The sequence below is a fragment of the Sminthopsis crassicaudata genome, chromosome 2, assembly GCF_048593235.1.
Source record: "Sminthopsis crassicaudata isolate SCR6 chromosome 2, ASM4859323v1, whole genome shotgun sequence".
Lineage (NCBI taxonomy): Eukaryota > Metazoa > Chordata > Mammalia > Dasyuromorphia > Dasyuridae > Sminthopsis > Sminthopsis crassicaudata.
Genome location: NC_133618.1, coordinates 439,003,161 through 439,023,096, shown reverse-complemented (window position 1 = coordinate 439,023,096; position 19,936 = coordinate 439,003,161). Strand labels below are relative to the sequence as shown.

Here is a 19,936-nt window from a genome sequence, read left to right as displayed (position 1 = left end):
ATTAGCAAAGAGATTACAATTTATCAGCAAGATAACAGTGACCAAATAAGATTTATACCAAGAATGAGGGCTGGTTAATTATCAATCAGGAAAATTACTACCATAATTGGCCATATCAATAACAAAAATCATATAATCTCAACAGAGGCAGAAAAAGCTTTTCACAAAATATAGCACCCATTCCTATTAAAAACACTAGAGAGAGGGGCAGCTAGGGGTGTGTGTGTGTGTGTGTGTGTAGTGATTAGAGCACCAGCCCTGAATTCAAATCTGACTTCAGACACTTAACATTTCCTAGCTTGTGACCCTGGGCAAGTCAATTAACCCCAATAGTTTCAGCACAACAATAACAACAACAACAACAAAAAACCCCACCAAAACAAAAACACTAGAGAGCATAGGAATAAAAAGACTTTTCCTTAAAATGATAAGCAGCATTTATCTAAAACCACCAGCAAACATAATTGGCATCATCAAGGGTGAAACAATGATGTCCAATATCACCACCATTATTCCATAATATACTAGAAATGTTAGTTTTAGCAATAAGAAAAAAGAAATTAAAAGAATTAGAAAAGCCAAGGAGGGGAAAAAAATGAGAACTCTTTGCAGATATGATGGTATACTGTTTTGTTTTGTTTCAATAATAGCTTTTTATTTTCAAAGTATAGGCAAATATAGTTTTCAACATTTATCCTTGCAAAACCTTGTGTTCCAAAATTTTCTCTCTTCCCTTCACTCCGTTCCCTAGATGGCAAGTAATTCAATATATGTCAAATATGTTAGACATGTATAATTCTTCTATAAAATATTTTCACAAATCATTATGCTACACAAGAAAAATCAGAAAAAAAAAAAGAAAGAAAGAAAAAAGTGAGCAAACAAAATTCAGTTCACAAAAAAGGTGAAAATGTTATGTTGTGACCCACATTCAGTCTCCCACAGTCCTGGATGAAGATGGCTCTAACATCACAAGTCGATTGGAATTGTATTCCTTAATTAATCAAGGATATTAATCAATAATAATTAATTATGCTAATTATTTATTGCATGAATTATTAATCATTTCATTGTTGGAAATGAGTCATGTCCATCAGAATTGATCATCACATAATCTTTTTGATGCCGTATACAATGATTTCCTAGTTCTTCTCACTTCACTTAGCATCACTTCATAAGTCAATCCAGGCCTCACTAAAATCATCCTGCTGATTGTTTCTTATACAATAATAATATACCATATTATACCATAACATAATCAGCCATTCTCCAGCTGATGGGCATCCACTCAACTTCCAATTCCTTGCTACTATAAAAAGGGCTTCCACAACCATTTTTGCAAGTGTGAGTCCCTTTCCCTCCTTTAAGATCTCTTTGGATATAAGCCCAGTAGAAACACTGCTGGATCAAAGGGTATGCACTGTTCGATAAACCTTTGGGGATAGTTCCATATTGTTCTCCAAAATGTGTGGATCAGTTCACAACTCCACCAACAATGAATTAGTGTCCCAGTTTTTCCACATCCCCTCTAACATTTATCATTCTGTCATCTTAGTCAATCTGAGAGATATGTAGAGGTACTTCAGATTTCTCTGATCAAAAGTGATTTAGAGCATTTTTTCATATGACTAGAAATGGTTTTAATTTCTTCATTTGAAAACTGTCGGTTTATATCCTTTGACCATTTGTATGAATCCTGGAGAATCATTCAAAAACCTACTTGAAATAATTAACAGATTTAGCAAAGTTGCAGAATATAACATAAATTCATACAAACATCAGCATTTCTCTCTCTCTCTCTCCATATATATAACAAAGCCCAATAGCAAGAGATAGAAAGAAAATTCCCCAAAGTGCAACAAGAAAATTAGATTTGCACACATATACTGTATCTAGGTTATACTGTAACACATGTAAAATGTATGGGATTGCCTGTCATCTAGGGGAGGGAGGGGAAAATTTGGAAAAATGAGCACAAGGGATAATAATGTTATAAAAAAATTACTCATACATATATACTGTCAAAAAATTTTATAATTATAAAATTAAAAAAAATAATAAAAAAATTAAAAAACATTGAAAAAAAAAGAAAAAAGAAAATTCCCCATATATAGACAAAATAAAGGATTTGCATTTCTACATTTATTATCTTACCATATAAGAATTTATACAGTTTAATTTCATTGATTTCTCTTCTTTCATATTTACCTTTTATGCTTCTCTTCAATTTTGTTAAACTCTCAGATTTTCTATTGAGTTCTGGGGTATTTTCATCAGGAATCCTTGAAAGCTCTTTCATCAAATATTCACTTTTGCTCCTAAAGAATTATACTCAATTTTGCTAGGTAACAGTTTTTGGATTGTAATCCTAGCTCCTTTGCCTTCTAGAATATCATATTCCAAATTTTCTGTTCCTTTAACATGAAACTGTTAAATCTTGTGTGTTTCTGACTGTGGCTCCACGATATTTTAATTTTTTTCAGGTTACTTGCAATATGTTCTCCTTGATCTGGAAGCTCTGAAATTTGTCTATACATTTTAGAAGTTTTCACTTTGGGATCTCTTTCAAGAGATGGATTTCTTTTAATTTCTATTTTACCCTCTGATTAGGAGTTTTCCTTATAACATTCTTTCTCCCCTCGCCCCCCTGAGGCTGGGGTTAAGTGACTTGCCCAGGGTCACACAGCTAGGAAGTGTTAAATGTCTGAAATCACATTTGAACTCGGATCCTCCTGAATTCAAGGCTGGTGCTCTATCCACTGCACCACCTAGCTACCCCCTCCTTTTAACATTCTTGAAAGATAACACCTAGGTTCTTTTTTTTGATCATGGGCTTTCAGGTAATCAAGTAATTCTTAAATTATCTCTCTTCAATATATGAAACAGGGACAGAACATCCAAGATGCAAAGCACTTGAGAGCCTATATGCAGCACAAAAGGAGGTTCCAATTCCATACTGGGGTAGCCCCACACCCAAATTGGGACACTGGAAATATATCACAAGAAAAAAATACTATAAGCATCTAGAAAGAAAGAATTCAAGTATCAAGCAACCACATTACATCTGATTTAGCAGCCAACATAATAAGGCAATAGGGAACTTGGAATACATTAATCCAGGAGGCAAAGAATAGGAGTTTAAAATCAAGAACAATTTACCCAATACAACTAAGTATTATTTTAGAGAGAAAAATGGAACTTTAATGAAAGCGTTATTGATGAAAGGGCTAAAGCTATAAAGAAACCAAAGTTCAGACACAAGCGAAAAGAAACAAAAAAGGTACATTTCAATAAACAAGAATAAAATACTTATGACATGGGCTGATTATACATATATCCCTTCTGTACACTGCCATGATCAAAGATCACAGAGGGATTCCAATTAGACACAGCCTGGGAGTAATTCTATTACATCTTGATAATTTATGAAAAGAGAAAGAAAGAAGAATGTACTGGGTAGGGGAAGAGGGAGATGAAACTTGGGGGGAAATTATCTATCAAAGTACACATTTATATAAGTAAGAAGGGGGGTAAGGGAAAGGCTGAAATTTGAACCTCTTTCTCATGAATGGATCAAAGGAAGGAACACACGAATGAAAACACACGTGTACACACATACACACACACAGTTTTAGTTAACAGGAAAATCAAAGAGAAAGAAGAAAAGGGATATGAAAGGGAGAATTAGAGAATAGTTTAAGAAATTAATTGTAAGCAAAACAAACTCTTATGGATATACAAGAATATTTAGAACTCTTTTTGAAGAAGTACACAATGAGAAATTAAGGAAAACGTTTATATAGGAACGAACAAACAAGTTGTGATATATAAATGTGACAAAATGCTGAAGTGTATTGTCAATATAATGACCAACCACAATTCAAGCAGATGAATGAGAGAATATGCTACCTACTTTCTGATAGAGCTCAGACTGTAGCATGAAACCAACTATTTTGGGATATTGCCAATGTGGAAATTTGTTTTGATCCAATATACATGTTTTGTTTTGTTTTTTAAATTAGAAAAAATTTCACATTCTCCATAATTTTCCAAATAGTATTTATTTTCAAATCAGAATTTTAAAATATAGTCAAGGGAACACTTTTAATTTCTTGATTAAAAAGAAAAACTTATTTTAGATGTCTCCAATAAAGTAAGACCTATTCTGATGCCTCATGGAATACTTGTAAAAACTTGATATTCTCTCTTTTTTTGGGGGTGGGGTGGTCTTAGAGGACTTTTTTTCCCAATAATTTAAAAATTAATTTTATAATTATAACTTTTTTTTGACAGTACATATACATATGTAATTTTTTTTAACATTATCCCTTGTACTCCCTTCTGTTTGAATTTTTCCCCTCCTCCCCTCCACTCCCTCCCCTAGATGGCAGGCATTCCCATACATAGTTCTGCTCATTTGACTCAGCATCAGTTGATGTAAGTCTCTCCAAGCCTCTCTGTATTTATTCTGTTCGTCATTTCTTACAGAGCAATAATATTCCATAACATTCATATACCATAATTTACCCAACCATTCTCCAATTGATGGACATCCATTCATTTTCCAGTTTCTAGCCACGACAAAAAGGGCTGCCATGAACATTTTGGCACATACAGGTCCCTTTCCCTTCTTAGTATTTCCTTGGGATATAAGCCCAGTAGTAGCACTGCTGGGTCAAAGGGTATACACAGTTTGATAACTTTTTGAAAACCTGATATTCTCAAAAAATAAACCAGTGGAGTAGAAAATTTGATAGATTCTATATTGCTTGTGTAGAAAGCTTTTACTTATGAAGTTTTTGATGATAATCCAAGGGGGAACATAAAAATTATTTAATGATTTTTCTTAAAGCAGTAAATAATTGTTCAATTATGTTATATAGCTTTCCTCTATGAGAACACTATATGGATGTTTAGAGAATTATAGGTCTCTTTTTCCAACAATTCAAAATTGTCCTGATCATGTGCATATTGACTTTAGGATTCTTACAACAATTTACATCAAACTCAGAAAATATGTGCCTGCCTATTATCAAACTGTTTCCAAACTACAGTGATGGTAAACAGAATTACCAATTATTGGTCAAACCCATGAATGTATTCTCATTTGAATATTGTATACTATACCAGAGTAGGTCCTTTATTCCCTTTTGTTAATTGTATCTTATCATATGCATAATCATATGATCAAAATGTCAACAAATGTCCAAGTTCTTGTAATATAGCACAAGAGTCAGGCTGTTTGAAAACCATGATTGTTAGTCATGTGAATTACAAACCATATTGAAGCCACCAGAGACTATCCCTCACAAATGTTCAGCATAAACAAATCTTCTATTGCTTCTCATTATACTACTGAACCTATTTTGCAATTTAAATGTAACCACTACTTGTGTATTTATAATTCTATCTGACCATAATCTGTCAGATCAAGTGATTGGTAAAATTATTCATTCATTTAGTAGTGTCTCTGAAAGTATAGTTGGAGCACAAATAGTAGAAGAAATGAAAGTCACCTCTGAATATGGCACTAGTTTTTAAAACAAAAAGTTAACATGTATATATTATAAATATTACTAAAAACAAAGCAAAATATGTAATTGAAATTTAAGTATACTTAATTCTCTTAATACACCTCACTTGTTATACAGCAGTATATTATCTTACATCATTAACTAAGAATTTTTTATGTATTGATTAGATGGCTAAAAATTTTAAATTCAATTCCAACTTTCTGCAAGAGAGCTTACAATTCTACTAATTCCTGCCACTCATCTGTACGAGTAAACATTTTCACTTTATTCATACTTTAAAGAAAGTACAAACATAACTCAATGCACAACTAAATTTAAGACTGTTTTTGACTGGTGCTGAGCCAAATGTTGTAAACTTTTGTTCAAATAAAAAAGGTCAACATTACAATAATTAAATTCATAATATTGGAGGGGATGTGGGAAAACTGGGACACTGATACATTGTTGGTGGAATTGTGAATATATCCAGCCATTTCTGGAGAGCGATTTCGAACTATGCTAAAAAAGTTATCAAACTGCATATCCTTTGATTCAGCAGTGTTACTACTGAGCTTTTATCCCAAAGAGATCTTAAAGGAGGGAAAGGGACATGTATGTGCAAAAATGTGGCAGCCCTTTCTGAAGTGGCAAGAAACTAGAAACTGAATGGATTCCATGAATTGGAGAATGGCTGAATAAATTGTGTTATATGAATTTTATGGAATATTATTGTTCTGTAAGCAGAGGGGGGCAGCTAGGTAGAGCAGTGGATAGAGCATCAGCCCTGAATTCAGGAGGAGCCAAGTTCAAATGTGGTCTCAGACATTTAACACTTCCTAGCTGTATGACTATGGGCAAGTCACTTAACCCCAGCCTCAGAAAAAAAAAAAAAAAAAAAAAAAAAAAAAAAAGGCAGAGGAACAAAAGTGTTAGGAACCATTAGTATATGGGATCAATTTATATTTTGTTTATTCTATAAAGACCAACTAAACGCACAGAAGTTCATCAAAAAAATAATCATTGTTAATTTTTTTTGGCCACAGCACATCATGAAACCAATCATACAGTAGTTGCTTCTGACATATGTTAGGGTCTAAATTCCACACCAACAGTCATAATTTATCTTTGAAAATCCTTTACATCAATCATACAGATTTTAAACACTTATTGCTAGAAGGCCTTAAGATCAAGTCAGCAACTTCTCACAAATTAAGTCAGATTTAAACAACTGAAAAAAATATCAAATGTGCGTGGATAGGCTGAGCTAATACAACAAAAATGATAATTCTATTTAAATTAATCAACTTGTTCAATGCATACCAAATTGCCAAAAATTATTTTGTAGATTTGAAAAAATAATTTAAAAATTGATCTGGAGAATAAAAGGTCAAGAATTTGAAGGGAATTAATGAAACAAAAATGAAAAGAAGGTGGTCTAGGCACAGCAGACCTAAAACTGTATTATAAAGTCATCAAAATCATTTGATAATGGCAAGAGTATGTGGTGGAACAGTGGAAGATTAGGTACATGAGTCACAATAGTCAGTAACTATAATAATCTACTGTTTAATAAACCTCAAGACTCCACCTTCTAGGATAAGAACCCATTATTTGACAAAATTGGCTGGGAAAAATTGGATACTAGTTTTTGAGAAATAAGGCATAGTCCAAAATCTCACACCATATACCAAGATAAAGTGGAAATTGGTTGATGATTTAGACATAGTAACACTATAAGCAAATTAGGAGAGAGAGCAAAGGAAAGTCAGATTTAGACCTGTCTGATTTAGGGAGAAGGAAGGAATCTATGACCCAACAAGAAATTTAAAACATCATGAAATGGAAACTGGATAATTTTGATTACATTAAATTAAAAAGATTGCAGACACAAAACCAAAGTAGCCAAGAGTATGAAGGAAGCAGTAAGCTAGGGAACCATTTATACAGTCAGTGATAAAGACCTCATTTCTAAAATACATAGAGAACTAAGTCAAATTCATAAGAATACAAGTCTTTTCCCAACCGAGAAGTGACCAAAGGATATGAAAAGAATTTTAAAATGAAGAATTTAAAGCTATTTCTAGTCATATGAAAACATGCTTAAAATCATTATTGATTAGAGAAATGCAAATTAAGACAACACTGAAGTACAGCCTTACATCTATGACTGGCTGGCTAAGATGACCAAAAAAGATAATGATAGATACTAGAGGGGACATAGGAAAACCAAAAAAATTAATACAATGTTGGTGTTGTAAACTGATCCAGGCATTCTGGAGAGCAATTTGGAACTATGCCCAAAAGGGCTAGCAGTCTTGATCTGTATGCCAAGATCATAAAAGAAGGAAAAGGATTCACATGTACAAAAATGTTTGTAGCAGCTCTTTTTGTGGTGGCAAGGAATTGAAAATTGAATAGATATCTATCAATTGGAGAATGGCGGAATAAGTTATGATATATGAATATAATGGAATATTATTGTTCTATAAGAAATGGTGAGCAGGCCAATTTCAGAAAAGCGTGGAAATACTTATATGAACCGATGCTGAGTGAAGTGAGTAGAACCAAGAGAACTTTGTACACAGTAACAAGATTATGTGATGATCTGATATACTTTACTCTTCTCAGCAACATAGTACATTCCCAAGAGACTTAGGATAGAAGATGCAAGCTATGGAGACTGAATGTGGGTTAAAGTATTTTCACCTCTTTTTTCCTTGTTTGCTTTTTTCTTGTGGTTTTTCCCTTTTGTTCTGATTTTTCTTTTATATCATGACTAATAGGGACAGCTAGGGCGAAGTGAATAGATTACCACCCCTGAAGACAGGAGGACCTGAGTTCAAATCTGATCTCAGACACTTAACACTTCCCAGCTGTGTGACTCTGGGCAAGTCACTTAACTCCAATTGCCTCAGTTTAAGAGGGGGGGGAAAAAAAAGTATTTCTCATATCATGACTAATATGGAAATATCAATGTACATATATTACCTATATTAAACTGCTTCCTCTCTTGGGGAGGGAAGAGGGTACAGGAGGAAGGAAGAAAAAATATGGACCTCAATACCTTACAAAATAAATGTTAAAAATTATCTTTACCTGTAATTGAAAAAATAAAATACTATTGAGAAAACAAACAAAAGTATGGGAAAAAGAAAAAATGATATAAAAAAGATATAAAGAAAGCCTCCCAATCAAAAAAAAAAAAAAAAAATCACCATTCCCAAAGAACTCACATTCTCACAGGTAATACAAATGCAAACAACTACATACAAATAAAACAAATAAAAAATATACAGGATAAACTGGAAATAATCTCAGAAGAAAGGCACTAAGATGCACTGGAATGGCTTTTTATAGAGGTTGGACTTCCCTATAGATTGAAGAAAGCCAAGGAAACCAAAAGTAGGATATGAGGAGGAAGAATTCTAGGAATGAGGGACAGCCAGTGAAAATGGTCCGAGTCAAGAGATGGATGGTCATATGAGAAGAACATATGAGAAGCAGCAAATTGCACAGTATGGAGAAGTGGGACCAGGAACAAGAAATGCAGGAAGAGATCAGGTTTTGAAAGATATGAATTCCAAAGAGAGGATTTTACATGATCCTGGAAGTAATAGGGAACCACTAGAATCTACTAAATGGTGAAGATTAAGGGATGACATGATCAAGGTTTAAGAAAATGTATTTGACAACTGGCTAGAGGTAGCTTTAATTGAGGAGAGATTTCACAAAGACTAAAAGTTTATTGACATAATCCAGGTATGACAGAGTGAGGGCCTAAACTAGAGTAGTGTCAGAGGTGAGAAGGGGACAACATGTAGGAGAGCTATAATAAAGGGAGACAAGAATGGAGTATTGACTGGATATGGAGAGTAAGAGAATGAGGGAAGCAAAGATGACACTTAAGTTTAGAGCTTGAGGGACTGAAAGGATGATGATTCTCTTAACAGTCTCTTGAAAATAGGCGTTTTTCATAACTCGTTCCAACAAGGAGATGATTGAGGCCAGTTCCAATGATCTTGTTTCTTTCTTTTTTTTTTTGGTTAATTTTATAATTATAACATTTTTTGACAGTACATATGCATAGGTAATTTTTTTTACAACGTTATCCCTTGCACTCCCTTCTGTTCCGAATTTTCCCCTCCTTCCATCCCCCCCCCCCCCCGATGGCAGGCATTCCCATACATATTAAATTTGTTATTGTATATCCTAGTTACAATATATGTGTGCAGAACCAAATTTCTTGTTGCATAGGAAGAATTTGATTCAGAAGATAAAAATAACCTCGGAAGAAAAACAAAAATGAAAACAGTTTTCACTCATTTCCCAGTGTTCCTTCTCTGGGTGTAGCTCATTCTGCCCATCATTGATTAATTAATTCCAATGATCTTGTGATAGAGAGCCATCTACACCCAGAGAGAGGACTGTGTGAATGAATGTGAATGACAATATAGCATTTTCACTCTTCTGTTGTTGTTCCATTTTATTTTCTTACTCCTTTTCTTTTTGATCTGATTTTTCTTGTGCAGCAAGAGAATTATATAAATATGTTCACACATACTGGATTTAACATATATTGGATTGCTTAGCATCTAGAGGAGGGAGTGGAGGAAAGGAGGAGAAAATCTGAAACACAAGGCTATACAAGGATCAATGTTGAAAATTATTCATGCATATGTTTTGAAAATAAAGTTTTAAAGCAGTCACCAAAACTATTTGGTATTGGCTAAGAAAGAGACTAGTTGATCAGTGGAACAGGTTAGATTCACAGGACAAAATAGTGAATAACTATAGCATTCTAGTGTTTGACAAACTCAAAGATCCCAAATTTTGGATAAGAAGTCATTATTTGACAAAAACTGCTGGGAAACTGGAAATTAGTATGGCAGAAACTAGGCATGTACCCACACTTAATACCATATAGCAAGATAAAATCAAAATGGGTCCCTGATTTAGGCATAAAGAACAAGATCTTAAATAAATTAGAGGAACACAGGATAGTTTACTTCTCAGAATTGTGGAGGAGGAAGGAATTTGTGACCAAAGGAGAACTAAAGATCATTATTAATCACAAAATAGAAAATTTTGGTTACATTAAATTAAAAAGTTTTTGTACAAACAAAACTAATGCAAACAAGATTAAAAGGGAAGTAACAAACTGGGAAACCATTTTTAAAGTTAAAGGTTCTGATAAAGACCTCATCTCCAAAATATAGAGAGAACTGAATAAATTAAAGAAATCAAACCATTCTCCAATTGATAAATGGTCAAAGGATATGAGCAGGCAATTTTCAGATGATGAAATTGAAACTATTTACACTCATGAGTGTTCCAAATCACTACTGATCAGAGAAATGCAAATTAAGACAACTGTGAAATACCACTACACACCTGTCAGATTGGCTAAGATGACAAGAAAAAATAATGATGAATGTTGGAGGGGACATGGAAAAACAGACAGTGATGCATTGTTGGTGGAATTGTGAATACATCCAGCCATTTCTGGAGAGCAATCTGGAATCATGCCCAAAAAGTTATTAACTGTGCATACCCTTTGATCCAGCAGTGCTACTACTGCGCTTATATCCCAAGGAAATACTAAAGAAGGGAAAGGGACTTGTATGTGCCAAAATGTTTGTGGCAGCCCTTTTTGTAGTGTCTAGAAACTGGAAAATGAATGGATGCCCATCAATTGGAGAATGGTTGGATAAATTATGGTATATGTTATGGAATATTATTGTTCTGTAAGAAATGACAAATAGGATGAATACAGAAAGGCTTGGAGAGACATCAACTGATGCTGAGTGAAATGAGCAGAACTAGGAGATCATTATACACTTCAACAACAATACTGTATGAGGATGTATTCTGATAGAAGTGGATATCTTCACCAGAGAAGATCTAATCCAGTTCCAATTGATCAATGATGGAAAGAATCAGCTACACCCAGAGAAGGAACACTGGGAAAACGAGTGTAAACTGTTTGCATTATTTGTTTTTCTTCCCAGGTTATTTTTACCTTCTGAATCCAATTCTTCTTTGCAACAAAATTCGGTTCTGCACATATGTATATTGTATCTAGGATATACTATAACATATTTAATGTGTATGAGAATGCCTGCCATCTAGCAGAGGAGGTGGAGGGAAGGAGGGGAAAATTCAGAACACAAGGGAGTACAAGGGATAATGTAAAAAATTACCTATGCATACATACTGTCAAAAAATGTTATAATTATAAAATTAATTTTAAAAAAATTTAAAAAAGAAATGAACAGCAGGATGAATACAGAGAGGCTTGGAGAGACCTACATGAACTAATGCTGAGTGAAATGAGCAGAACCAGGAGATCATTATACACTTCAACAACAATACTGTATGATGATCAATTCTGATGGAAATGAATATCTTCAACAAAGAGAAGATCTAATTCAGATCCAATTGATCAATGATAGAATCAGCTACACCCAGAGAAGGAACACTGAGAAATGAGTGTAAACTGTTTGCATTTTTGTTTTTCTTCCCAGGTTATTTTTACCTTCTGAATCCAATTCTTCCTGTGCAACAAAAAAATTTGGTTCTACAACATATACTGTATCTAGGATATACTATAACGTTTAACATGTATAGGAATGCCTGCCATCTAGGGGGAGGGAGTGGAGGGAAGGAGGGGAAAATTCAGAACAGAAGGGAGTACAAGGGATAATGTTGTAAAAAATTACCCATGCATATGTATTAAAAAAAATGTTATCATTATAAAAGCAATTAAAAACAAGAAAAAAAAAGGCTTTAAAATTTTTTTAAAGTTTCATTTATTCCTTCATTTAGTTGTCTTAACAAAAATGAATGTAATTTTACAAAGCTTCTTCTAAAACAAATGATTTTTTTATTTCTTGTTAACATATTGGTTATTTTTGTATTTTCTTATATTAAACTAAGATTACATTCTTGTTATAAATCTAACCCCTCCCCCCCAAAAAAAAGAAAATAGGAGTTTTGAATCCAAGGGTTTTGTAGATAGGTTTCAGGAGGAGAATAAAAAATTTGGGTGGAAGGGAGAAAAAAAAAAATCACATTCCACCCCCACATAAATGATTTTCTCTGAAAATCTATTTCAATTAATTACATCTATTTCATTAAATTTCTATTTATTACTTAATTTGTTTAATATCTACTTTATTTAAATCTAATTTATTTAATGAAAATGTAAATTTATTTAATGTAAATTCCTTAAGCTTCACCAGACTGCTCAAGGGGTCCATGATACAAAAAGTTTAAGAATCTTAACTTTAGGGGCAGTTAGGTGGTGCAGTGGATAGAAAGAACACCAGCCCTGAATTCAGGAGGACCCGAGTTCAAATCTGCTCTCAAGACACTTAACACTTCCTAGCTGTGTGATCCTGGGCAAGTCACTTAACCCCAGCCTCAGGGGAAAAAAAAAAAAAAAAAAAAGAATCTTAACTTTAAAAGAAAGGTAGTCTCTATGAGAAAGTATCTGAAATGGTACTATGTAAACAAATGCATATAAATTTTGTAACAACTAGGAGAAGGGCAAGAACCAAGCTGTCTATTCATAAAGAATCAGGAAAAAAAATTAGCTGGTAAAAGAAAAAGGATAATTAAGGAAAGAACACATAAATGCTATACTTGAGAAAGCCCACACGACTATGTAACCTTCTTTACTATAAGGAAAAAGTTCTTGGGAAAACAGCAGAGATCTTCTAGTTGACTATGAATGAATATGGGGGTCCCTTTCCCTTCTTTAAGATCTCTTTGGGATATAAGCCCAGCAGTAATACTGCTGGCTCAAAGGGTATGCACACTTTGTTAACTTTTTGAGCATAGTTCTAAACTGCTCTCCAGAATGGTTGGATCTGTTTACAATTCCAGTTTTCCCCCATTCCCTGCAACATTTTTTATCTTTTCCTATCATCTTAGCCAATCTAAGAAGTATGTAGTGGTATCTCAGAGTTTTCTTAATTTGCATTTCTCTAATCAATAATGATTTGGAGCACCTTTTCATGACTAGAAATAGTTTCAATTTCTTCATCTGAAAATTGTCTGTTCATATCCTTTGACCATTCATCAATTGGAGAAGGGCTTGATTTCTTATAAATTTGAGTCAATTCTCTATATATTTTGGAAATGAGGCCTTTATCAGAACCTTTGACTGTAAAAATGTTTTCCCCGTTTATTGCTTCCCTTCTAATCTTGGCTGCATTAGTTTTGTTTGTACAAAAACCTTTTAACTTAATATAATCAAAATTTTCTATTTTGTGATCAATAATGATCTCTAGTTCTTCTTTGGTCACAAATTCCCTCCTCCACAGGTCAGAAAGGTAAACTAGTGACTTTCTAACAATTTTCTAACAAAATCATAAGTCATATAGCATCTGAGGAAAATGAGGCTTTAAAAAAATTGAAGTGACTTAAGAAAAGATGTCAGTCACATAGTAAAGCAAAATTGAGGTATTTGGGAAGGAAACAAACATTTAAACTATGTGCCAAAAACTGCTATGCACTGAGAATACAAATGTAAGAAAAACAAATAAACAAAAACCCCAACTATATACACTATTCCTGCCCTCAAAGAGTTTATATATTCTAATGGGAAGAAAACATCAAGAAGAAGTGCAAAAGGGTTGGTACAAGATTAAGGTATGATGGTGAAATGTGTTAACTCTGGAAAGGAATAAAGTATAATTGGCCTGAGCCTTTCCCTAAAATAGAGGCCCCAGAAGGAATCTATCAGTGGGAGAAAGGTGCTGTTCCAAGGTAAGAAGCCAAATGAGTCACAGGCTGTGAATGTTTTAACAGTTAGAAGGACTCCACAGAAGCTGAGCAGAAATTGTCACCATTTCCTCCCTCTTAATTCAGGGATCGTTCTACTATTTTCATGCTATTTTAGCATTAGAACTATGTTGTCTAGATCCTGTGCCATAGGTAAAAATAATGCTTTTCTGTCGAAACAGAATTTTATAATATTGTATAATTCTGCTTCCCACACCAACTTCATGGCTACAAACAAGAATGAAGAATACTGATGAAGTTAACTAATATGCTATTACTTTTACCCATTCTCAGAAATAACTCAGTATGGAACAGAAGCAAAATCAAAGACCCTTAGAAACAAATTTCACAATGAAAGAAGGAATTCTGGCATAATATACCTACTAGGGGCAGCTAGTTGATGCAGTACATAGAGCACCAGCCCTGAAGTCAGGAGAACCTGAGGTCAAATCTGGGCTCAGACACTTAACTCTTCCTAGCACAGGACCCTAGGCAAGTCACTTCATTCCAATTGCCCCAGCAAAACAAATAAATAATGGTAATAATAAGCCTATTAATGTTTATTTGTGCCCTACCTTCTCTAAGGACTAGTTCCAGGGCTAGTAAAGAAAACATACATTACTAAAGCTATCATAAGTTGAAAAAGTCCAGGGGCTAAAAAGTATTTCTTTTAACCGAAATTTCACAAATCAATTTAGAGAAATTCTAAGCAAACATTTCTGATTTTAAAACCCACTACCACAATCAAGTTTATATTTGAAAACACTGTTCTCAGTAAGAATATAATGAACATGAGACTCAAATGAGAGAGTATAAGTTGGGAATTTTGAAAACCTTAAATAAAAGACTACATAAGTTTCTGTTAACTATATATATTACAAATGTATTGTTAGCCCAGAAGGCCTCCTTTATTGGCTACCTAGACCCAAAATACAGATTAGGGTGTCAAAAAATGAATTATAATTAGGTTTGATTTTCATGTATACTGTGGTTATGAAATTATAAGAAGAAAACTTCTATAAACTGATATCATAAGAAAGTTTTCAAATAAAAGAAAAAGAAATCAAATAAGATTAAATCATTTACTGAAAATATAGTTGATTTCTTATGGTCAAAAATCATGTTATGAATAACGCTGAAAATTACAGAAAAATAAAACTGAATTGCAAACAAAAATATTTTCCAATAAATAAAACTGAAAAGTTTCTTGTCATTCTAAAAAAAAAAAAAACTTCCAGCAAACATGAAAATGAGAAAATTATTTTGCACCAGCCTAGCAATACTGTTATGTAGTTAAAAATTTAAAATTCATGGGTCTAAGGCAAGAAGTATCAAACTCACTTCAGAGGCCTGAAACAGATCAAAATGTAATAGAGAAACGTTTAACAAAATAAGCATAAATATATATGTATATAATACAGATAATGTTAACTTTTGGTTTTCTAAGACAATATGCATCTGCAGAGAATCCTTTCTATTTGATTCATATACCCCATTGGGAAAGCTTTGATAAACTAACATCTAAGGCTGTCTTATAAGGGGATGAACAGGTCGAAATATGAAGGATGAACACGACACTAAAATAATGTTAAGGTGTAAAATGCTTAAAGTTGGAAGACAAAGTCAAAAATATAAGATTCGATTTGGGTAAGGATTGAGAAATAACAATGATGAAAGAGAAAGCATCAACAGAATATTTTCTAAAAGAATCATAATGCTTATAAAGGCATTGTCAGTGGGAATCCTAAATTTCAGCCTATATGTCAGTATTAGGGTTATGACTTGCCTGAGATCTAGATCTCCAGGAAAAAAGGAATGAAAGGCATGTATCACAGATTCATGTGACAGCCTTTTGGCAGAGAAACAAGATGATGATATTCTTATTTAGGAAACATTTCAATTATAAGAACAGGCAACCTAAAAATAAACACCCCAGAAAAAAGACAAGAGGGTAGAATGCTGATGCTGTTGATACCTGAACAGTCTGAGATTGGGGTTGGGTCATCATGTCAGGACATGTTAATCAATTTTAGCAGGAAGAAGGGAAATAAAGGAAAGGCAAGGAAAAAGACACTGGTGGGTAAGACCAATGGGAGGCAAACTGTCAAAACCAAGCCAGTAGAGCAGCAGGAAGTAGTGCAGCTAAGTTCCCTGACAAAATTCTACCAGACAGATCTAGATAATGCATCACCATCAAAACCTGATGAAGAAGTCTAGAAAAGACCCAAGCTCGCCAGCTGACAGTAGGCTAGGAAAGTTTCACAAAATGCTATAGCACCAGGGGAAGGATGAACATCAGTGCACGTGGAGGCCTAAACCGAGATCCCTACATACTGGGGAACTGCAAACAGGGAGGGGTGCACAGGCAGCTTTGTGCTCCACGACTCACAAGTAGATCCCAGATGCAAGTAGGCTGAAAAGAGACCCTGACATGAAGCAGCATTCTCAGATGGGGAGAGCTTGTCTGGTAAATGAAGAAAGAAGACAGCTCAGAGCCAGCTACCACAATAGGAGGATGACTCAAACCTGAGGAGCGGAGGAGGATCTCAGCATCAGCATTTAGCCCAGCTTGCAGAAGGAGAACTAAGGCACAAACCCCAGACCAAAGGAGAGTCTGCAGTTTTGTCACTGAACCAGAACAATATAGCTAGCTGACAGGGGCTGAGAAGGATGACTATTGCTAGGAATGCCCTAGAGCAGACCCTTTAAGGATCATTGAAAGCCTCTGAATCCCCAGCCTGACCTTAAGATTCTGAAAAATACCCACTCAAAACAAAACTCAAAATCCTCAAAATCTGCAATTTGATTAATGTAATCCTTTTCTCTAGACCTCAAAAAGTAGGATGGAAATATAGGCAAACAAACAAAAAACAACTCACTATAATAAGTTATTATTGTAGCAGGGATGCTCAAGATACAAATACAGAACAGAATGGACAAATACAGAAGAGAATGGTTCCAAAATATTTATATGCATCAGAGAAAAACATTTTGGGTGATTCAACAAGAATTCTTGGAAGGGAAAAAAAGCAAGAGTCTAAAAAAAGCGAAAATTTTTATAAATAAATTGAGAGCACTTGAGGAAAAAACTAGAAAAGAAATGAGAGCTGTAAAAGAACTAGAAATGGAAAATTAGGATAAATAAGATCACAGTTGACTCTTGTCAACAAGAAAAGGTAACATCAAGAAAATACTGACCTGGAAAACAAACCAAGGAGAAAATAATTTAAGAATCACAGAACTATCTGAAAATCATGATTTTTTTTTTACTTAATAATTTTTTATTATATATATATTTTTTATAATATTATCCCTTGTATTCATTTTTCCAAATTATCCCCCCTCCCTCTATTCCCTCCCCCCGAAGACAGGCAATCCCATACATTTTACATGTGTTACAATATAGTCTAGATACAATACATGTGTGTGAATATCATTTTCTTGTTGCACAATAAACATTAGATTCCGAAGGTACATGCAACCTGGGCAGACAGATATTAGTGCTAACAATTTACATTCACTTCCCAGTGTTTCTCTTCTGGGTGTAGCTACCTCTGTCCATCATTGATCAACTGGAAGTGAGTTGGTTTTTCTTTATGTTGAAGATTTCCACTTCCATCAGAATACATCCTCATACAGTATTGTTGTTGAAATGTACAGTGATCTTCTGGTTCTGCTCATTTCACTCAGCATCAGTTGATTTAAGTCTCTCCAGGCCTCTCTGTATTCCTCCTGCTGGTCATTTCTTACAGAGCAATAATATTCCATAACCTTCATATACCACAATTTACCCAACCATTCTCCAACTGATGGACATCCATTCATCTTCCAGTTTCTAGCTACTACAAAAAGAGCTGCCACAAACATTTTGGCACATATATGTCTCTTTCCGCTCTTTGGGATTTAGCCCAGTAGTAGCGCTGCTGGGTCAAAGGGTATGCACAGTTTGATAACTTTTTGGGCATAATTCCAGATTGCTCTCCAGAATGGCTGGATTCTTTCACAACTCCACCAGCAATGTATTAGTGTCCCAGTTTCCCCACATCCCCTCCAACATTCATCATTATTTGTTCCTGTCATCTTAGCTAATCTGACAGGTGTGTAGTGGTATCTCAGAGTTGTCTCAATTTGCATTTCTCTGATCAATAGTGATTTGGAACACTCTTTCATGTGAGTGGATATAGTTTCAATTTCTTCCTCTGAGAATTGTCTGTTCATATCCTTTGACCATTTATCAATTGGAGAATGGTTCGGTTTCTTATAAATTAGGGTCAGTTCTCTATATATTTTGGAAATGAGACCTTTGTCAGAACCTTTGTTTTTAAAAATATTTTCCCAATTTGTTACTTCCCTTCTAATCTTGTTTGCATTAGTATTATTTGTACAGAAACTTTTAAGTTTGATGTAATCAAAATCTTCTATTTTGTGATCAATAATGATCTCTAGTTCTCCTCTGGTCATAAATTCCTTCCTCCTCCACAAGTCTGAGAGGTAGATTATCCTCTGTTCCTCTAATCTATTATCTCCCTCTTTATGCCTAAATCATGGACCCATTTTGATCTTATCTTGGTATATGGTGTTAAGTGTGGATCCATATTTAATTTCTGCCATACTAATTTCCAGTTTTCCTAACAGTTTTTTCCGAATAATGAATTTTTATCCCTAATGTTGGTATCTTTGGGTTTGTCAAAGATTAGGTTGCTATATATGTACCCTTTTTTGTCCTTTGTATCTAATCTGTTCCACTGATCTACCGGTCTATTTCTTGGCCAATACCAAATGGTTTTGGTGACTGCTGCTATATAATATAACTTTAGATCAGGTACACTTAGACCACCTTCCTCTGAGTTTTTTTTTCATTAGTTCCCTTGCAATTCTCGACCTTTTATTCTTCCATATGAATTTTGTTGTTATTTTTTCTAGGTCATTGAAATAGTTTCTTGGGAGTCTGATTGGTATAGCACTAAATAAATAGATTAGTTTGGGGAGTATTGTCATCTTTATTATATTCGCTCGGCCTATCCAAGAGCACTGAATGTCTTTCCAATTATTTAGATCTGATTTTATTTTTGTGGCAAGTGTTTTGTAATTTTTCTCATATAATTCCTGACTTTTCTTTAAAAAAAAAAAAAAAAAAAAAAAAAAGAGCCTTTTTGAAATTTCAAGAAATCTTAAAAAGAAAAACTGCCCAGACATCTTAGAACTAGAAAGAAAGAATCCACTAGCCTTTTCCTGATAGAAGACTCTAAAATGAAAACTCCACAATATGTAGCCAAAATACAGAACTCCCAGGTCAAAGAACAAAATACTTCAAGGAGTCAGAAAATAGGATTTCAAATACAAAAAAATCAAACTCAAGATTGAATCATATATGATGTATCAGACATGTTCAGTGATGAAGAGAGCCATCTATACCTAGAGAGAGTGTGGACCACAGCATAGCATTCTCACTCTCTCAGTTGTTATTTACTTGCATTTTGTTTTCTTTCTCAGTTTTTCTTTTCCTTCCTTCTTGATCTGATTTTTCTTGTGCAGCAAGATAACTATATAAATATGTATACATATATTGTATTTAACATGTATTTTAACATATTTAACATGTATTAGACTACCTGACAGCTAGAGGAGGGGGTGAA

The 19,936-nt window shown here is 34.0% G+C and overlaps 1 protein-coding gene across 6 annotated transcripts in view; it reads right to left on the bottom strand.

The window, feature by feature from the left end:
* The window catches only part of ITCH (itchy E3 ubiquitin protein ligase), a 157,313-nt gene that overhangs the window by 42,240 nt on the left and 95,137 nt on the right, over positions 1 to 19,936 (bottom strand). The gene's annotated exons all lie outside the window — the stretch shown is intronic.